The sequence below is a fragment of the Littorina saxatilis genome, linkage group LG3 (assembly GCF_037325665.1).
Source record: "Littorina saxatilis isolate snail1 linkage group LG3, US_GU_Lsax_2.0, whole genome shotgun sequence".
In the NCBI taxonomy this organism is placed as follows: Eukaryota; Metazoa; Mollusca; class Gastropoda; order Littorinimorpha; family Littorinidae; genus Littorina; species Littorina saxatilis.
The window spans coordinates 52463824-52485946 of NC_090247.1; the positions used below are offsets into that span (position 1 = coordinate 52463824).

The window sequence follows — 22123 nt, forward strand, 5'->3', positions numbered from 1 at the left end:
TAGATATGCTTTTTTGCATCTGGCCCTCGCCCAAAAGAGGGTCAAAACTATTTTACTATAACTATGACTTGGGACAAACAAAAAAAAAGGTTACATAAAACATTAATGGTAGAACATATAAGTTAATGTACATGAAGCGCATTATGTAGAAGCATTGTAGATCATACGGTTGTGTTCAAAACTGGGTGTAAAGCAATGAAGATAAACGCAAAGTAAGCATACTTTGCAACAATACATTAGCTCAGCAAAACAATGTACTACAGAGCCAAATCTTCGTGATTTTGTCACAATAAACCATAATTCCGATAATGAACAACTGTATACAAAGAGAACATACCAATCAAGTTTATTTGTTCATAGAGTTCATTAAATGGAAAGAATATTTGGTTCTAAAAGAATCCGTATTGGTGGATTGCCGCAGGGCGTCCGGAAGAGCGTTCCAGAAGCTGCTTCCTGAGTAAACAAGACTTGATTTAAATAGGTCTATCCTAGGAAGAGGAATGTTTAGTTTTATAAGGTGGTGCGAATTCTTCAAAGAGAATTTTGAACAAATGGTTTCGGGTGCATTTTCTGTCATAATTGTATGCATCATTATTCCTTTGTTATAATGAGAGAGAGAGAGAGAGAGAGAGAGAGAGAGAGAGAGAGAGAGAGAGAGAGAGAGAGAGAGAGAGAGAGAGAGAGAGAGAGAGAGAGAGAGAGAGAGAGAGACAATGACAATGACAATGACAATGACAAATTCTTTATTAACGAGGGTAATGGCATAAGCAAACAGGTGCTTTTTTTACATCCAGCCCTCGCCCATGGGAGGGTTTAATCTAATGATAATACGTTTTAAAATGTTGGAATATCAATTAAAGAAGTAATAAAAACAAACGACAAACAAGCAAACGCTTAACAGACTAAACAAACAAACAAAAATATACATACAAACGAACATGACATATTATTGTCAAAGGTATAATGAAAACTGTTTCAAGCAACAAAAAACGTGTGAAACTTCGAGGGAAGAAAGAGAGAGAGAGAGAGAGAGAGAGAGAGAGAGAGAGAGAGAGAGAGAGAGAGAGAGAGAGAGAGAGAGAGAGAGAGAGAGAGAGAACGAAAAGAACAGAGAGAGAGAGAGGGGGAGGGAGAGATTGCTACTGTACAATGTCCGCCCTTGATTGTTTTAGGGAGGGGGGGTGTGATGAGATTGAGGTCATATACTGACATGAAATGGTCTAATGATGCAGAGGCTGGATGAAGGGGAGGGGGGGCGGGGAGGGAGAGAAGGGGACATTATACTATTTTTACCTGTCCTTCCTTCATTGCATGCCACAAAGGTAAAACCTGTTTTCATAACAATAGGTTCTCGCCTTACTGGCACGGATAAACATATACAGGTAAATCGTGTCTCAAGCTCCTCGCGCTCTTGAGATAAGCGCAATGTCAACATCTCTATTTGAGGTATAATGTGTGTCAGGCATATAACATTAGATATGGCACTAGTCATGAAGGTGAATCATCATGTAAGAAATTCTTTAGGACAGGAAGTGGTAAATATGATGATTCCGTTGTGATTACTCAGATGCTTCTGTACTAAGAGTACTTCCGTCCTTTGTTGTAATTGTGTGTGTGTGTGTGTGTGTGTGAGTGTGTGTGTGTGTGTGTGTGTGTGTGTGTGTGTGTGTGTGTGTGTGTGTGTGTGTGTGTGTGTGTGTGTGTGTGTGTGTGTGTGTTTGTTCGTTTGTTTGTTTGTTTGTTTGTAAAGCTTTGTTAGGTTTTGTTAGTGATTTTGTTTGTTAGTTTGTTTAGTTGTGTTCGTTTGTTTGATTTTGTTTGTTTGTTTAGTTTTGTTTGTTTGGGTTTTTTGTTTGTTTGGGGTGTTTGTTTGTTTGTTTTTTTGTTTATCTTTTTTATTAGTTTCTTTGTTTGTTTTGTGTGGGTTTTTCTTCTTTCTTTCTTTCTTTCATTCTTTCTTTCTTTCTTTCTTTCTTTCAGTCTTCCTTTCTTTTTTTCTGTTATGATAAGACATGGTTTGATAGTGTTACCTGTTTTGATCCTTTGCCTGTTCTGGTATGAAAAGTAAGAGAGTAGTTTGGTTTGGATTTTTCTTTTGCTTATTATTTGCCTGTTCCGGTTTGTTTGTATAGATCACCGCTGGTATTCTTAACTATCTATTAATCTCGTAAACCAAAGGATCGTCATTGTCATTATCGTCATTTTCTGCCTTCATGATAAGTGAAAATTCGCACAGTCATGAAGATTCCGTGAATGTATTCAGTTTTATTTGTCCGTATCCTTATGTTACAAACACAATGTTTGCTCACTTTCTGGCTAAACTGACGTTATCAAGAAGAAGGCAACACACCTCAAACGTGTAAAGGACTAGAGGTAATAATGATGATGATAATGATGATGATGATGATGATTGTGCATGCCGATGCGGCATGCAGTCACCTACTTTTGTTGTAATTACGTTTGCTCAAGCCATTGCACGATGTAAAAAGAAGTAGACCGTGTTTTTATTGTAGCACCTTGTTGTGACCCGTTTTGTGGAGCGTTAATATTTTTACGTGAGATTCACGTGCTCCTTGTTCAGTTGTTGTGACCTGGTTTTGGTCGGAGCGTCACAAACTGCGTCGTTTAGTCTTAGAACACCGTGAGATTCACGTGCTCTTTTCCGTGTTTTGATTTTGAGGTGAGCCCTGCGAATCTGCGTTGCAAGTTTTAGAATACGTGTGACTCACGTGTTTTTAGCTTTGTGATGTCAGCTAGTTCCTTGGTCTTCTTTCTGTTAAATATACCGTTTTAAGTTTTGAGCATGCACGGAGTGCGTGATCGGTTACTGATTGGTTGTAAAATAGTAGTTTCACCCGATTCTGTCTTAGGAATGTTGTTGGTTGGTCAATCCGGTGACCTTTGACTTTTGAATAACTATTCCATGTTAGGTTTTTGTTTCCATAAATACCGCTGCTTGACTCCTGTCTCGTCAGTCGATCTGAGGGTTTTAGGAAGCGTTTGGTTTTGATGTAAACGTATGAAGGTTATCAAGTGAACCAACGGAGTGTTTCTTATGTTTTAACGTCAACGTAATGTTCTTGGAGACAGTTGTTTCTCAAGTGTGAATCGTTTTGTGCCCTTCGTTTGTGAGGCAACACGTTTTGGTACTGCTGGTCAACCCACACAGCGCATAAGGTAATTTTGTTGTTACTTGTTTGTGTTGTGTTTTTGGTCGCCATTTTGTAATGACTTTGTGAGTTGTTTATGTATAACGTGAGTTGAAAGTCTGACTTGTTGTAGTGTTTCTTTATTGTGTGTTCAACTGTTCTAGTGTTGTGAACGTACAGCAATGTTTTGTAGACGCTAGAAAGTCGCTAATGTTTATAATGATAACTTGTGTTTTCTGTGGTTAACGAAGTTCGAAGTGAAACGTTTTCTCCGACTTTTTCAGCCTTACGTTAAAAGAATTTAGGTAAAAGAAGCTTGCGGTCTGTGGTGATCGTTTGTAAACGGGCTTATTTCTTGTAACGTTATTGAGGGAAAGTGGATGAGTAAATTTCTTGTTTGTGACTTTGATTAACGCAGGAACGTTGTCGTTAGACTTTTTTGGTATGACAGTTTGCTTTGTATTCCTGGCCTGATGAGTCAACGTTTTGTATTTTTCTGAAACTAGCCATTTTGGTTTTAAACGTATGTATGCTAAGTTTCTTGAGTATTCTTAGTGCTTATGGTATTGTTGAACGTACGGAACGTAATTCTTTATTGTTGTTGAACGTACAGAACGTAACTCTTTATTGTTGTTGAAGGACTAACCAACGAGTGTTTGGTAATTGTAACTTTCTTGTCTGTTTGTCTTCTCCTGTCTTGTGATTGTTTATTTTTCTTGTTTTTACTTCTCGTGTCTTGTTAATGCATTTGATACTTTTGCCATGTCTAATAATTTGTTTTCTTTTTCTTTCTGTTCATAAGTTTTTTACCGCATTACGTGGTACTGTAACTATATATCTATACATTACTGATCCCTAGTGTCAGATGAAAAATAATAAACCAGTACTTTTGCGCGTTATCGCTTGTAACCTGTGTTTGTCATTTCGTATGAACAATATGTAGTACCAGCCTCGCTCACGAAGGCGCGCATAGTAAAAAACTTAAGTTGCTGTCGCCCAGTAAAAAACCTTAGTTGCTGTCGCCCAGTAAAAAACTTTAGCTGAGTAAAAAACTTAGCTGCTGATGCCCAGTGAAAGAACTTTAGCTGAAGTAAACAACTTAGCTGCTGATGCCTAGTACAGAACTTTAGCTGAAGTCCAGCCAAGTGAATGTAAAGAACTTTTGTTATTGACGCTCAATGAACGTAAACGTAGCTGTTGATAACCAGCAAAAGACTTTATTGTTACCTGTCACTGTGTTAGTGAACCATAGTTTGACACAGATCAACTTGTCGGTTAGAGATCTTCCTACTCCATATCCGGCGCATCTTTTGTGACTTTTGTGTATTATCCCAAACGACCCTCAGATCGATTCATTTTACTTTATAAACAGATAAACCTTATGTAGGTTTTTAGTGCTTTTGAATAAGCGAACATTGTAATGGAAGAGATTCCAGCAGATAAACCATTGGAAGCTTCAGGTTATGACATTAACGGCGATGAAGATGAACATTCTCAAAGGCCTAGGCGTGACATTAAGCCTACTGAAAAAGGTAGAGAGTACCAGATTGAGATCAAAACTAGAAACTTTGCAAGACAACGAACATTCTTGGAACGAGCAATCGGTGAGGTAGTAACAGAGCTTAACCAAGAAACTCCTAATCAAGAGTCGTTAACCAGTCAAAAACAAATTGTTTTGAGCATGTACAAGGATCTTGGTGACATAGAGAAAGGTCTTCGTAGTATTGGTAGCGGTGAAACCATTCAGGAAAGTTGGGATGATGTTCAGAGAACAGTTCAGAACATTATGTTTGACATTGATCGAGCTCTTGACAGACAAACGACTAGTGTGCAGGTGGCTAAGGAGCCTACTTCCAGGCATAGCAGTGTTACACCTAGCGTTGGGTCATCCACCCACAAGTCAGCCAGTGTTAAGTCTGCCATTCATAAAGTAGCTAGCATTACTTCAGCCATCCACAAGTCAGCTAGCCACAAGTCAGGTATCAGGAGATCAGGTAGCCAAGTAGCTTCTCGCGCCGAGTCTCTCCGCTCTAAAAGTGTTAGCTCTGAAGACACTAAATTGGCTCTTAAACTAGAGGCTGCATCCCTGGCCATAAAAGTGGAAGGTGACGCAATAAAGGAAGCTCAGTTTAGTGAACTGGATCTCTTACAACAACAATATGCTGAGAGAACAGCAGCTAGGCAGACTGAGGAAGCTGAGAGAACTGCAGCTAGGCAGACTGAGGAAGCTGAGAGAACTGCAGCTAGGCAGACTGAGGAAGCTGAGAGAACAGCAGCTAGGCAGACTGAGGAAGCTGAGAGAAATGCAGCTAGGCTGATCGAAGAAACTGCTAGGCAGGCTAAGGAAGCTGAAAAAGAAGCAGCTAGGCAGGCCGAAGAAGCAGCTAGGCAGGCTAAGGAAGCTAAGAGAACAGCAGCTAGGCAGGCCGAAGAAGCAGCTAGGCAGGCTAAGGAAGCTGAAAGAACAGCAGCTAGGCAGGCCGAAGACACAGCTAGGCAGGCTAAGGAAGCTGAGAGAATAGCAGCTAGACAGGCCGAGGACGCAGCTGAAGCAGCTCTTGAAGATATTAAACAGAAAAAGGCTTTGAGACAAATTCAGTCCACCGAATTGAAAATTAGCTTAAGAGAACAACAAGCTATGTTACAAGTATTGGAACAAGGTGAATCCGTTCAGCAGGATCTCCCTGATCTACCGTCAGTTGATTTGTTGAACACTAGGTTCCACCCTCGTCCTTTCGTTCCCTTGTACAGTCTTGTAGCCCCTCCTCTAAACAATGAGCAAACAGCGATAGGAATAGGGACAGGTGCTGCCGTCATTGCTGACCAAGGGACACACCAGCCAGCCTTGGACGCCACGTCTGTTCCTGTCTGTCAAGCTGCCGTCATTGCTGACCAAAGGACACACCAGCCAGCCATGGACTTCACGTCTGTTCCTGTCTGCCAAGCCGCCAGCACCCATGACATCTCGACTGTCAACGTCAACGCTGCTGTCACCAACTTCGTCGCAGGAACCACAACGACTGAGCCACGACAGCACGCGTTACCTGTCGTGGACCTCGTCGTTGGAGTCAGCGCCTCTACAAGCGCCGCTACTACCAACAACGCCACCTACGAGGCGTACGGACCTCAACGTAGAGAGGATGTCAACGCCCCCCATCACGCCGGAACGAGCGCTCCTTTCATCCATCGGGAGCCCTCCACACCCAACTACACGACGGCTGCAACTACATCCTCCATGCGGCCTACAGCGCTGCTGACCACACTGCAGCACCCTCTCGGTGCATACACTGGTCAGCCGCCTCTGCACAACGTTGGACACTCAACGACAAGCGTCACAGGCCCTCGCCCGCCTGATCTCGACCACACAGGTTGGTCCTATCACCTACCAGAGACAAGGGAAGGTGATGAGACGCAAGAACGACACACCTACTTCCCAGAAGAACGTCACCAACGCATGGACCACAGACGTTTTCAAGTTACCCCACCCTGTTTCCCCTATGATACCCACCTACATCCCAAACCAGAGCCTTTCGTGCCCACATTCCTGGACCCACATCAGACCACCCCCAAAGTTATCTGGGGAAACGAAAACGCAAGGCCCCCTGCGTACATGAACTTTGACAAGGAATGTCATGCAGATCGTCCATTTGCCTCCTACCCCCCGTCTGCGTACTACCAACGTCCACTTGCTACTCCTGCCAAGCAGGACACTCCTATGGACTCTCTCGCCAAAACCCTATCAGACGCTCTGATGATCAACCGTTTGCCGATGCAGGAGCCGTGCATTTTTGTTGGTGACCCTCTCCAATATCCAATTTGGAGGTCGTCGTTTTCGTTCCTCATCGAGAGACAAAACATAACCAGCAGTGAGAAGTTATTGTATCTGCAACGGTACATCGGAGGTCAAGCAAAGGAGGCCGTGACCGGCTTCTTTCTGCTAAGAGAAGGTGATGCCTACGAGAGAGCCATGGAAGTGCTGGAAAATCGGTTCGGCAACTCATACGTCGTTTCGCAAGCTTTCCGGACCAAGCTGGACGAATGGACCCCAGTCAAAAGCAAGGATCCCAAGGGACTCAGAAGTCTGGCCGATTTCTTGCAGCAATGTTCCGTTGCTGCCCAGGAAGTTGGTGGACTGAGCATCCTGGATGATGCCCAGTACTTACGGAAGATCGTCGGAAAGCTCCCAGACTGGATGAGTCACAGATGGTCTAGAACAGTTGCTCGAACCAAGGTTGAAAAGAAGAGGTATCCTCTGTTCCATGAACTCGTGTCGTTCATTACCCTCGAAGCAGACATTTCTAACGACCCTGTTTTCGGCTTGACAAGTGCATCGGGGACACCAAGAAAGTTCACAACGAACCTGTCAACCCTGACAGAGGATGTCACCGCATGTCTGCACTGTCAACTTCCGGACCATGACGCTGGGACATGTAAGGAACTCATAGAGAAGCCTCTGGTTGAGATACGAGATTTTCTGTTCAAGAACCGTATCTGCTACGGATGTCTCAGAAGTAAGGATCACCAGAGCCGTCAATGTAAGCAGAAACAGACGTGCAAGAAGTGCAAGAAGGCTCACCCCACTTGTCTTCATGATGACAATTTCAAATATCAGAACAGTATGAGTGAAAACAAAGGGGCGAGTGAACACAAGAACAATTACCGTACCTCTGCTGCTGACGTTCAAGAGCCTCTGTCATCGTCGACCCCTACGGTGTCTGCTCTTAAGGCCAGCGAGGAAAACAGCATCGGTTTCACGTCTATGATCGTTCCCGTTCTCGTTTCCAGTGACTCTAACCCCAACGTAGAGGTGCTGACGTACGCACTACTGGACACTATGTCCAACGCCACTTTTGTAGTGCAGTCAGTGGCTGAAGAAGTTAAAGCCAAATCGCAGCCGACTACACTCAGGGTCTCCACACTGACTGAGGACAATGCTGTGGTCTCCGGCAGGAAGTACTCTGGATTGCGTGTCCGCTCTCCTACCTCCAGTGAGTTTGTCAGGCTCCCTTCTGCCATCTCACGACCTTATCTGACCGTTGACCCCACTCATATCCCCACCTCAGAGACTGTCAAAGCTTACCCACATCTCCAACACCTGTCTCCAAAACTGCCCCCCTTGTACCCTGACTGTGAAGCAGGCCTCCTCATCGGCTACGACTGCGCTGAAGCCCTCATGCCCCTAAACGTTGTCCAAGGACTGCCATTTGCAGTAGAGACTAAGTTAGGTTGGAGCATCGTCGGCAAGGCACCGCATTCCGTCGCCTTTGATGGCATAGCCTCGTCCATGCGCGTCATCGTCAAGCCAGGATCGAGGGAAGAAGAACGTGTAGCTCACGTCTACAAGGTACAGGTGGACGAAGTCTCGTGTACTGACCCATTACATGTTATGGAAAGAGACTTTGCAAGTGACTCAGGATCCATGTCCCAGGACGATGTAAAGTTCAAGAAGATCGTGAAGGTCAACGAAGCTGGTCACTTCGAGATGCTCTTACCATTTCGACCAGAGAAACCGTCCCTCCCCGACAACAGAAGTGCCGCAGTCAAGCATCTGAAGGGCCTGAAACGCCAGAAAAAACGAGGGTACCGTGATGACTGCGTCAAGGTCATGACATTAATCTTGTACGGGCTGATCGTGACGTGTTTTGCCTCTAGGGCAATCCACATTGAAACCCTGAATGACATGTCAAGTGATTCTTTCAACGCCCTACGCATTGTTGTCTCCATGCGAGGAAACATATCACGCATTTGGTGTGACAAAGGAACGAACTTTGTAGGTGCATGCAATGAGTTCAAACTGGCATGGAAGGAGATGGACTCTGAACGACTGACATCAAAGATGCTGGAAAGCAAATGTGAGTTCAGGTTCAACCCCCCTGCAGCTAGTCACATGGGTGGCGTTTGGGAGCGTCAGATCCGAACGATACGCAGCATCCTGAATGGTCTTCTCAGAAGTTCAGGCCAGCGTCTCACTACCTCATCACTTCGTACGTTCCTATACGAGGTGATGGCCATCGTGAACAGTCGACCACTGTCTGTCGAGTCATTGGAATCGGCAGATGGACCACGCCCTTTGACCCCCAACCACGTCCTCACCATGAAGTCAGGTGCCATCCTTCCGCCCCCTGGTGTGTTTGAAGATCCAGACCTGTACGCCAGGAAACGTTGGCGCTGTGTCCAGCGGATGGCAGACGAATTCTGGCTGCTATGGAAGAGCCAGTACCTTTCACTTTTGCAGAAACGTCGTGTCTGGCAACGTCCCCAGGCAAACGTACAGGTGGGAGATGTTGTTGTTTTGCATGACCAGAACTTGTGCAGATCAGAGTGGTGCATGGCTCGTGTAATCGAGGTGATGCCTGGATCTGATGGACTGGTCAGACGAGTGAAAGTGCATGTTGGAACAAAGGCTCTAGACAATCACGGCCGTCCCACTGGTGATAGTCGCATATTAGAGCGACCTATTCACAAAATGACTGTGTTAGTTGATCGTGAAAATCACGAAGACAAAGCTGCGTAGGCGAACTGAAAGAACATTGAACTTTGGAGTGTTTTTCCAATTTGACAGTTGTAGATTGTTGCAGTTTGTTTTTATACCAGATGATGTAACAGACATTTATGGTTTAAGTGGTGCGGTTTTTTTTTTATGCCGTCGAGTAATGACTAACGGCATTTAGTTGAAACGAGATGTGTTGAAACACTGAAAATGATTGAACCGTAATATTGCTGTGTAAATGTTTTGCAACACAATGGTTTTGAGTTGTAAATTTGAAATGTCTAAATCTGCGTTATTCTTCTTTTGATATAAGGAATGTGTTTGTACAAAGGTTTTTTGAAGTAAATTATATTAATATAATTTCCGGTGGGAGTGTGCATGCCGATGCGGCATGCAGTCACCTACTTTTGTTGTAATTACGTTTGCTCAAGCCATTGCACGATGTAAAAAGAAGTAGACCGTGTTTTTATTGTAGCACCTTGTTGTGACCCGTTTTGTGGAGCGTTAATATTTTTACGTGAGATTCACGTGCTCCTTGTTCAGTTGTTGTGACCTGGTTTTGGTCGGAGCGTCACAAACTGCGTCGTTTAGTCTTAGAACACCGTGAGATTCACGTGCTCTTTTCCGTGTTTTGATTTTGAGGTGAGCCCTGCGAATCTGCGTTGCAAGTTTTAGAATACGTGTGACTCACGTGTTTTTAGCTTTGTGATGTCAGCTAGTTCCTTGGTCTTCTTTCTGTTAAATATACCGTTTTAAGTTTTGAGCATGCACGGAGTGCGTGATCGGTTACTGATTGGTTGTAAAATAGTAGTTTCACCCGATTCTGTCTTAGGAATGTTGTTGGTTGGTCAATCCGGTGACCTTTGACTTTTGAATAACTATTCCATGTTAGGTTTTTGTTTCCATAAATACCGCTGCTTGACTCCTGTCTCGTCAGTCGATCTGAGGGTTTTAGGAAGCGTTTGGTTTTGATGTAAACGTATGAAGGTTATCAAGTGAACCAACGGAGTGTTTCTTATGTTTTAACGTCAACGTAATGTTCTTGGAGACAGTTGTTTCTCAAGTGTGAATCGTTTTGTGCCCTTCGTTTGTGAGGCAACACGTTTTGGTACTGCTGGTCAACCCACACAGCGCATAAGGTAATTTTGTTGTTACTTGTTTGTGTTGTGTTTTTGGTCGCCATTTTGTAATGACTTTGTGAGTTGTTTATGTATAACGTGAGTTGAAAGTCTGACTTGTTGTAGTGTTTCTTTATTGTGTGTTCAACTGTTCTAGTGTTGTGAACGTACAGCAATGTTTTGTAGACGCTAGAAAGTCGCTAATGTTTATAATGATAACTTGTGTTTTCTGTGGTTAACGAAGTTCGAAGTGAAACGTTTTCTCCGACTTTTTCAGCCTTACGTTAAAAGAATTTAGGTAAAAGAAGCTTGCGGTCTGTGGTGATCGTTTGTAAACGGGCTTATTTCTTGTAACGTTATTAAGGGAAAGTGGATGAGTAAATATCTTGTTTGTGACTTTGATTAACGCAGGAACGTTGTCGTTAGACTTTTTTGGTATGACAGTTTGCTTTGTATTCCTGGCCTGATGAGTCAACGTTTTGTATTTTTCTGAAACTAGCCATTTTGGTTTTAAACGTATGTATGCTAAGTTTCTTGAGTATTCTTAGTGCTTATGGTATTGTTGAACGTACGGAACGTAATTCTTTATTGTTGTTGAACGTACAGAACGTAACTCTTTATTGTTGTTGAAGGACTAACCAACGAGTGTTTGGTAATTGTAACTTTCTTGTCTGTTTGTCTTCTCCTGTCTTGTGATTGTTTATTTTTCTTGTTTTTACTTCTCGTGTCTTGTTAATGCATTTGATACTTTTGCCATGTCTAATAATTTGTTTTCTTTTTCTTTCTGTTCATAAGTTTTTTACCGCATTACGTGGTACTGTAACTATATATCTATACATTACTGATCCCTAGTGTCAGATGAAAAATAATAAACCAGTACTTTTGCGCGTTATCGCTTGTAACCTGTGTTTGTCATTTCGTATGAACAATATGTAGTACCAGCCTCGCTCACGAAGGCGCGCATAATGATGATGATGAGGATGATGATGAGGATGATGATGATGATGATGAGGATGATGATGATGATGAGGATGATGTAGAGTAATGTAAATGTAAATGAAATGATGATGATAACAAATCCAAAAACAAAGAGACTGCCAACGTTCCAAAATTCAGAATAAAAAAACAAGAAAGGTAGGATGTTGGAACGTTTGTTATTGACAAAACAAATGTAAAAGACCGATGGGTCGAAATATCTGTGAATGTATTGTTTTGTCAATAACAAACGTTCTAACAACCTACCTTTCTTGTTTTTTGATGATGATAACATTCACACTTAATGTCCTCAGTGGCATATCATTGACCAGTTAGGGAATTCTGTTGTTAAAAGACCACCCACAACCATTTATAGCTCTGTCCTGCAGGACGTGTTTATTGACGGATGAGATTCGTGTATGATGTGACAAACCCTCACGGGAGCAATTTTTTGATTAGTGCTTTTGTGAACAAGAAACACTTAACAAGTGGCTCTATCCCATCTCCCCCCTTTCCCCTATCCCATCTCCCCCCTTTCCCTCGTCGCGATATAACCTTCGTGGTTGAAAACGACGTTAAACACCAAATAAAGAAAGAAAGAAAGACAGTAGAGGATCAATCAAACTGAATCCGCGAGTTATCCAGGATACTGAGACAGAGGGTACTATCCATCCAGGACAAAGCAGATATTTTTAGAAATCATATCGCCCTTTTATGTTCATATGTCTATTTTAAGACACAACCTCGGGACTGCCTCGCTGTTGCTGACCTCACATCGGAGGCCACCGATGGTAGTAAATATTAAATATAGCTTATCAGTAAGTCTTGGTGTGTGTGACGCACAAGCGAGGCTGCCAATGCGACCTGTTATGGTCATATCTACACACTGCAGTGAGGAGACGCCGCGCGGGGAGAAAGCGTAGTCGATGTCGCAGCAATCTAACCTTATTTACATGTATTTATAGCTAGGCCTAGGAGTATATAGTCTGCCTGAAATATTGCAAGGCTTCTTCACATACTTAGTATCCCCGTTTTTGCCGAGAGGTTTCTACGAGTTTGTGTGTAAGCAGAATAAGCATCTTCACACTTAGTTGAGAGTTCTCAAGTTTCTGTTGACTGTTTGAAATACTTCGATGCTTCAAGTGCGGTTATTTCAACAGTGACCAGGCAAAATATTCTGCAGGTTAGTAAAATGATGATTTTTTTCATTTTTGTTTATCTTTTCGTGTTTGGCTGTTTCGTTGGATTTGGTTTTTTAACGTCTCGTTAATTGAAGACTTTGTTTACATTTTTTTTTTAATTTTGTGTTGTCGTTTTGCGTGCTTTTTTCTCATCTTTTCATTGTCTTTTTTTCGTTTCTTCTCTATTCTTGTTTCTTATCTTTTTCTTGATTTTGTTTCTTCCTGTCTTGTTTTTTTGTCCGTTTGATTGTTCGTTCATTCTTTTTACATTAATTGAAAAAGACACAATGAATCTTGTTATCACTTGGGTCGTTCAACCGCTGTGCATTATTGAGAGAACAGTTCTCTTTCTATCTCTTTTTATTTTTAATTCTTGCTCTCTTCCCTCTTTCTTCCTCCAATTTCTCATTTCTTCATTTTGTTTCCTTCTCAGTGGCAGACACGATTAGTATGATTGTTTGTTTCTGTGTTTCTGTCTGTGTGCCTGTCTGCCACTCACTGAATTCTGTCAGGGAGATTCATGTTACCTCCCACTTCCAATATTACGCAAGTCTTGTTTTGTGTTGTTCATTGAAGCAAAGATTGTTATGTTCCTTTCGGGCACAGTCACTCACTTTTGATTTATCGTTTTTGTTCACGAAATTATGATGTTTTGCACAATATCTATCGTCTTGCAGAGTTAAAGTACTATTGCATATAATAGTATTCTGACTTTAAATTGATTTGCACATTTTTGCTTTGCACCTAGTCATAAACATTTATAAACTACAATGTTTCTATATAATGCGCTCATGTACATCAACTTATACTATTTCACTAATTATGTATTTATGTAGTAGTAGTTATTATAGTAGATTTAGTCCCTCTTTAGGGCGAGGGCCAGATGCAAAAAAAGTATACCTATGCTTATTCTGTTACCCTCGTTAAATAAAGATTTGTCATTTTCATTGTCATTGACGGGCGCAGTGGCGTGGTGGTAAGACGTCGGCCTCCTAATCGGGAGGTCGTGAGTTCGAATCCCGATCTCCCACGTCAACGTATGTGCAGACGCTAGTGACTTAACCCCCTTCGTGTGTACACGCAAGCACAAGACCAAGTGCGCACGGAAAAGATCCTGTAATCCATGTCAGAGTTCGGTGGGTTATAGAAACACAAAAATACCCAGCATGCCTCCCCGAAATCGGCGTGTGCTGCCTGAATGGCGGGGTAAAAACGGTCATGCACGTAAAAATCCACAAGTGAACGTGGGAGTCTAAGCCCATGAACGAAGAAGAAGAAGAAGAAGAAGAAGTCATTGTCATTGTCATTGTCAAACACCTTTTTTGTCTGAAGAGAAGATCCCTTGCCTTATCAGCACACGCAAAAACAAACACGGCGACTTTCAAAACAGACGTCAACTTTCAGTCGACAAACACGTACAATGACGAGAGCTGACGCGATAACTAATCCCGTTGTATTGCCGCTGTTCACAAACATGAGAGAGATTAAAATTATTACTGATACACTCAACGAGTACCTAGCTGCCTCTGGCGTCAGCGGAAAGAAATCATGGTGCGTGTTTGTGTCCTTTCAACGTAAGCAACGGACAGATAGAATCTGTGTCCATTGTAACACGAATGACCCCAGATACTACCGCCGAACCGATGTTGTTGTTGTTGTTGTTGTTGTTGTTGTTGTTGTTGTTGTTGTTGTTGTTGTTGTTGTTGTTGTTGTTGTTGTTGTCTTTTTATGTTTGCTTGCTTTTTTGTTTTGTTTTTTGTATGTCTGTTTATTTGTCTGTTTCTTTCTTTCAATTCTTTCTTTCTTTCTTTCTTTCTTTCTTTCTTTCTTGTTTTCTTTCTCTGCATTTAACTCTGTTCGGACATTTGTTTTAAATGTTGAAGAACAAACAAACAAAACTGGAAAATAGATAAGTATTGAAGAACAAAACAAAAGCAATAATCTACAGTTTCTTCCGATTCGCTGACACTATTCAACCCAGATTACGCTTTTCTTCTGGAGAGGGGGAGGGGGGGTGGATTTGCTGATGAAGTGAATATTTGTTTTAAGGTCACACGACGTTCCTTTCGTTTTCTTCAGTTTTGTTCTTCTTCACAATACGCCGTGGCGATTTTAACTGTTTTACCCTCATTGCAATGACAAGAGCCCCCACTGACTGACCTGAACATACGTCTTAGGACCTTGTCTCTTTCTCAGTGTCGTGTCGTGACGCCTTTAACAATGAATGGACGCCTCTCTCTTCGCTCGCTGTCTTCAGGGTCTGCAGTTAACTCCATAAATCGTGCGTCATTAAGTTGTAAGGTGTTGGTGTTCCTAACTTACGGCCTTCCTCTGACGGAAGAGGCGTTGTTGTTGTTGTTGTTGTTGTTGTTGTTGTTGTTGTTGTTGTTGTTGTTGTTGTTGTTGTTGTTGTTGTTGTTGTTGTTGTTGTTGATTTGCATCTGTGCATTGTTGTGTACAAGAACGGCAATTCTACGGAGTTATCTTTCTTTTGTGTGTAGGCTGGAGTTGAAGCGAGGATCGTGTAATATAAACAATTTAATGGGGTACGGTAAACTGTACCTGTGACGCTGATTTGTTTGTTCTTGATGGAAAAATCGATTTTTCTAATAATAATCAAGCCTGATTGGAGACAATTAACACATGCAGGGAGCGCGGGGGGTAGGGGGGGGGGGGGGGTAGAGCAGAGAAATCAATGGTGACGATTACCCATTCGTCTGTTCGCCTTCCTCTTGTGAATGATACGTACTCGTGCACACACGCGCGCGCGGACACACACACACACACACACATACACACACACACACACACACACACACATACTCACACATACACACACACACACACCCACACTCGCACTGACTCACACACACACACACACACACACACACACACACACACACACACACACACACACACATATACACCCGAAAGCAACCAACCTGAATCGTGTCAGTAAATTCAAAACAAAATACCGTCGTGTAATATATATATAATAGCACTCTAACAAACGGTTCTCCTTCGTGACCTGTTACTTTGCAGCTAAGTCAGGTAGCAAACAGCAATCAACCTGGAATAGGAAGAGGAACACGAATTACTTCCGCTTTCAGCAAGCACATCCAGTCATGCATGGAACAGGAACGGAAAGCTATCCACTACGCGGAAACTGGTTTTCTTCCCTTACCGTGCCACGAGTAGGCTTACAAACCGGTTACAAGCTTACTTTAGCCTATAATATGTCTTGATGTATTGAGCCTTTTCCGCAGATTAACGTATAATGTAGTTCAGTTTTAGGCTTTTTTTATGGCAGGGGGCGGGGGGGGGGGGGTCTCAAACGTTCTTCGTGTGTGTTGGGGTTGGGGTGGGTGGGTGGTGGGGGTGTGTGTGTGTGTGTGTGTGTGTGTGTGTGTGTGTGTGTGTGTGTGTGTGTGTGAGTGTGTGTGTGTGTTTGAGTGTGTGTGTGTGTGTGTGTGTGTGTGTGTGTGTGTGAATCTAGCAAGTCAGATTCTGAAAAAACCCTCGTAGCCAGAGTCATACCTTTGTCAAGACGGAATTAATCTTGCAGCAATTAACATATTTAACAGTCATCAAAAATGTCCTTGCAACACCAAGATCAGAATCAATTAACAATCAATCAATACTTTTAACACGCTTCACTTAATCAGTCCAGGATTTCCGATTTCCCAGAACGCATCTATTCAAGTGTACAGAGAAAGAAGCCCGACTTCCGAGAAATAAGGTGGAACTGATTCATTTGATGACTCAAACGGCCAGCGGTTTGGTTTCTATGTTACATGTTCTTGTCAATGAACACGTACAGTTCGGGAACATGCAACTACGACTATCCATGTCGAGTGTGATTTTTCAATAACTCAAGTTGTTGACTCGGTCTGAAGAATTTTATAAAGAAATGCTCAATAACTGCACTGATCGTTCTTTTGATTGGTTTTAAATGGACCTCGTGCGCAATTCCGCGGAAGACTCCGACAAAAATACACGAAATGGGTGCGACCATGCGAATGAGAAACTGAAAGAACGAGTCTTTGATGTGTTCAGCAGTTTTATAGATCGTAAATCGCAAAAGGCTGATCTTTGTACCTTGGAGTATCATCAGCGATCGGATATTCCCGGAAACCGTGGTGGTGGCGGTCGTGGACTGGTCGTTGGTTGGTCGGTTGAAAGTTTGTGCGAAGGAGGATGGCAATCGTGACTGGGCTAGTGCGGTGGTGGGGGGGGGGAGGGTCAAGGTGAGGTTGTGGCCTGTGTCCGTTTTATGTCAAGTGCTGGAGGCACGCGGATTTCTCTTTCTCTGTCTCTCTTTCTCTCCCAGTCTCTCGCTGTCGCTCTATGTCTCTCTGCCTGTGTGTGTGTGTGTGTGTCTGTGTGTGTGTCTGTGTCTGTCAGGCTGTGTCTGTCTGTCTCTCTCTCTCTCTCTCTTTCTCTGTCTGTCTCTCTGTCTGTCTCTCAGGCTCTCTCTGTCTGTCTGTCTCTCTCTCTCTCTCCCTCTCTCTCTCTCTCTCTCTCTCTCTCTCTCTCTCTCTCTCTCTCCCCCTCCTCTCTCTCTCTCTCTCTCTCTCTCTCTCTCTCTCTCTCTCTCTCTCTCTCTCTCTCTCAGTGCAAAACCACCCACGCGCCCTGACCACAGTCAAGTGTATTCACATGCAGTCCTATAAAATCCAATAAAATGTCAGTTGACAATCTAAGAAGTAGGCGTTCGTGACAGAGGCTTGTCGCTCGAAAGGTCAGTTGTTTATGGAGACTATCATGACCACATGCTTACAGAGCAGATCCGTTAAAGCCACTGTCCTGCCCGTGAAACACATTTCGCAGATCTAGATCTACCCAGGCTTTGAAAATGGGATACGACTACCTTGGACACACACCAACAATCAACAGGATGGCTGCTTTAAAATACTCTGGAAAATACTCTGCACAGAGAGTACTCAGGTTATTGATTGTTGGTACGTGTCAAAGTGGAGGGATGCTCTTGTGACATGTAAAAGCCTGTCCAGATCTACAATAGTGAGTAAACAAGTCGCGTAAGGCGAAATTACTACATTTAGTCAAGCTGTGGAACTCACAGAATGAAACTGAACGTAGTCCGCCGCTAGTGCAAAAGGCAGTGAAAGTGACGAGCCTGTTTGGCGCGGTAGCGATTGCGCTATGCTTCATAGCACGCTTTACTGTACCTCTCTTCGTTTTAACTTTCTGAGCGTGTTTTTAATACAAACATATCATATCTATATGTTTTTGGAATCAGGAACCGACAAGGAATAAGATGAAATAGTTTTTAAAACGATTTCGGAAATTTATTTTTGATCATAATTTTTATATTTTTAATTTTCAGAGCTTGCTTTTATATAACATATGTATATGTTTTTGGAATCAGAAAATGACGAAGAATAAGATGAAATTGTTTTTGGATCGTTTAATAAAAAAAATAATTTTAATTACAAGTTTCCGATTTTTAATGATCAAACTCACTCATTAGTTTTTAAGCCACCAAGCTGAAATGCAATACCAAACCCCGGCCTTCGTCGAAGATTGCTTGGTCAAAATTTCAATTAATTTGATTGAAAAATGAGGGTGTGACAATGCCGCCTCAACTTTTACAAAAAGCCGGATATGACGTCATTAAAGGTATTTATCGAAAAAATGAAAAAAACGTCCGGGGATATCATACCCAGGAACTCTCATGTCAAATTTCATAAAGATAGGCCCAGTAGTTTAGTCTGAATCGCTCTACACACACACACAGACAGACAGACACACACACACACACAAACACATACACCACGACCCTCGTCTCGATTCCCCCCTCTATGTTAAAACATTTAGTCAAAACTTGACTAAATGTAAAAACAAGGGGAGGAGTGTGCAATGAAAGAGCATGTGCAGTATTGTGACGAACTCACTGCTGCAGAGCTTCGTGTGATGTCAGTAGTCCGCGATCCGCCCATCCCTCTGCGAAATGAAATCGGATTCGTTGGCCGACCATCGCTATTATTTTAATATTGCGAAAGCTTATTATTAATGAGGTTTGTCGTGATCATATGTTTATCATCCTCTGTCTCGATAATTATATCTCTGATGTGGGAAGAAAAGGAGTCTTTGTGAAAATTAAATGTTATCACCACGATTAGCATCAAGTCAGCATCATATGATCGTGATGTGTGTGTGTGTGTGTGTGTGTGTGTGTGTGTGTGTGTGTGTGTGTGTGTGTGTGTGTGTGTGTGTGTGTGTGTGTGTGTGTGTGTGTGTGCTTTAGATACCTGCGACCGGGTGTGTCTGTGTCTCTGTATGTATTGCCGGATGTATGTGTGTATCTAATCATCTATGAATGTACAGACGCACACATGTCTGCCTTTACACCGTTGCCAGTCGGTTGGCCTAGTGGTAAGGCGTCCGCCCCGTGATCGGGAGGTCGTGGGTTCGAACCCCGGCCGAGTCATACCTAAGACTTTAAAATTGGCAATCTAGTGGCTGCTCCGCCTGGCGTCTGGCATTATAGGGTTAGTGCTAGGACTGGTTGGTCCGGTGTCAGAATAATGTGACTGGGTGAGACACGAAGCCTGTGCTGCGACTTCTGTCTTGTGTGTGGCGCACGTTATATGTCAAAGCAGCACCGCCCTGATATGGCCCTTCGTGGTCGGTATAAGTGCTCTTTCCTCATTCCACACCTGACCGCAATGATGACTTTAACCCCAGCAATGATAACACAGGTAATACAAATACCTATCCCTAGAAGTCCGCTACAGTCGTCAATCCTACTCCTCCTTCTCCAACCCCCCCCCCCCCCTGGCCCTCCCCTCCGACCCCCCCCCCACTCCCCACTCCCCACCGCTCACCCCCCCCCCCACCCCCCCACCCTCATTCCGCTCTGGTTCCTACCACTCCAACGCTCACCCACCTCTATTACTTCCACCCTGTCTAAATTTCGTTGAAAAGGTGTCAATACCTTGAGCGTTTTATTATACAGTCGAACGTGTCCAAAGAGACCACCCAAGGGACTGAGCAAAAGTGGTCTCTTTAGACAGGTGGTCTTTATGGACAGGTGATTTATATAGCCGTAAAGACCGTCGGGGATCCGTTGGGGTGGTCTTAATGGGCAGGTGGTCTTTATTGACAGGTGGTTTCCGGGGCAGGTTCGACTGTATGATATTCGTCATTCTTTCCTCGTCGACTACGGCGTAAGAGAAGCCTAAGTTATATTCACTCGCTATAACCACCAACGCTACTGGAGCGATATTGACAGCAATGTGACCTGTAAATATCTTTTAAAGGGGCGGTGTAAAAGTTAAGGTATTTGCCCGACAGGCTCGCCGTAGCCAAAAAGCAGTGCACTGGCTCAAACATATGTCGACTACAACCTAGGTACCTTAATTTGGATTTTAATTGACCGTAAATGAGTTTTTCTTGGTAAGAAAAAAGGTAAGCCTGTGGATTTCCTTAGTGGTCGGAAAATTCAGTAACTTGAGAAGCACTTGCAATCTGGGACAAGAGCGAGAGCCTATATTCACTGAAAAGGAGACATTTTCTCCGCTATTTTCTGAATTGGAAAATTCATGAAGTTGTAAAAGAGGCAAAAAGATCTGAAGAAGAAAATTACTAACACCAGCATTTATCAAAAGTTGTTTTCACATTAACTTTTTCTGGTTTGCATGTGCGTAAAAACAATTAAAGGTTATAAGCAGAGGCACTTGCGTATGGGCTTGCTCAGCTCTGAACTTAGAAAGACTTGACATGAAATTTCTAAAATAAAATATAAAATAAAAATGAATTAAACGAAACATGAGCGAGATGCCTTCGGTTCGCTGGGGGAAAAAAGCCAACGCACAGTCTACATCCCCTCCCCAAAACCCACCCCGCAAGGGTGAAACCCTTTATTGTTTAATTCTTTTAGTGCCCCTCTCTCTCTCTCTCTCTCTCTCTCTCTCTCTCTCTCTCTCTCTCTCTCTCTCTCTCTCTCTCTCTCTCTCTCTCTCTGTCCCTCTCTCTCTCTCTCTCCCTCCCTCTCTCTCTCTCTCTCTCCCTCCCTCTCTCTCCCTCTCTCTCTCTCTCTCTCTCTCTCTCTCTCCCCCTCCCTCCCTCCTTCCCTCCCTCTCTCTCTCTCTCTCTCTCTCTCTCTCTCTCTCTCTCTCTCTCTCTCTCTCTCATATTTATAACCATCGCATGATGACAAACGCCTTTTTAATTTCAACGCCAACATTTCCACGAAAAACCTCCACCCGCTGGTATCCACACAACGCCGACTAGATTCGCTGATAAAACGTTGCTCATTGGGACGTTCGCCGCGACCGTTGCTGCATCGCACGCTCCCTCTGTTCAGCGTCGATGCAATGCTGCCCCTGAAAAACTCCCGCGTCCCAGTGAACAACCACATAATTATATCATATTATAGATTACCCCAATCCTGTCTTTAAAGAGGCCAAATTGATAGCCTATAGGACACAAATATTCCTCTTCATTCATTGACAACCACGCTGAAATGACAACATGGAAACGCTGATTTCTGATTTTACACTCCACGCAAACTATTACCATTACTATTACTATACTACTATTCTTGGGTGGGTTTTTTTTTATTCTGAATTTTGGAACGTTGGCAGTCTATCTGTTTTTGGATTTGTATTACCATTACCATTACCATTACCATAACCATTACCATTACCATTACTATTACCATTACCATCCTGAAGAAGTGAGCGACCCAGTCTGACAAAAATGTGATGAAGAATTTACCGAAACTGGTTGCTGTTGCAGAGTTTTCTTTTTGTTTCCACGCAAACTGTATAACAGTCGAAGCTGTTTATATCGACCACCCAAGGTACAGGCCCAAAGTGGTCGGTATCGACAGGTGGTCGCTACAGAAAGGAGAATCATACAGTAAAAAGTTTGTCGGGGATTCTTTTGGATGGTCATTGGGGGCAGGTGGTCGTTATCGAGAGGTGGTCGTTATCGAGAGGTGGTCGTTATCGAGAGGTGGTCGTTATCGAGAGGTGGTCGTTATCGAGAGGCGGTCGTTATTGAGAGGTGGTCGCCAAGGGAGGTTCAACTGTAAATACTTCTCTTTACATGCTTCTAATTGATGTTTAAATAGACACTACAGGAAGCGGTTAAGCTGCTTTCACTTCGTGGGGAAAAAAATAATGTGTACTAAAATTGCAACCTAGAAACACTTCAATTCTAAACTCACTCCACCCAGTCTGT

General features: G+C 43.1%; 1 protein-coding gene across 2 annotated transcripts in view; it reads left to right on the forward strand.

The window, feature by feature from the left end:
* The window catches only part of LOC138962612 (probable ribonuclease ZC3H12B), a 94806-nt gene that overhangs the window by 32026 nt on the left and 40657 nt on the right, over positions 1 to 22123 (forward strand). Inside the window, exon 1 of one of the 2 annotated variants that reach the window (XM_070334489.1) lies at positions 12742 to 12915. The exons of the other annotated variant lie outside the window; for it this stretch is intronic. The gene's annotated coding sequence lies outside the window, so the exon portion shown is untranslated. Of the gene's footprint in view, positions 1 to 12741; positions 12916 to 22123 lie in introns of those variants that run through there. 2 annotated transcript variants of the gene reach the window in all.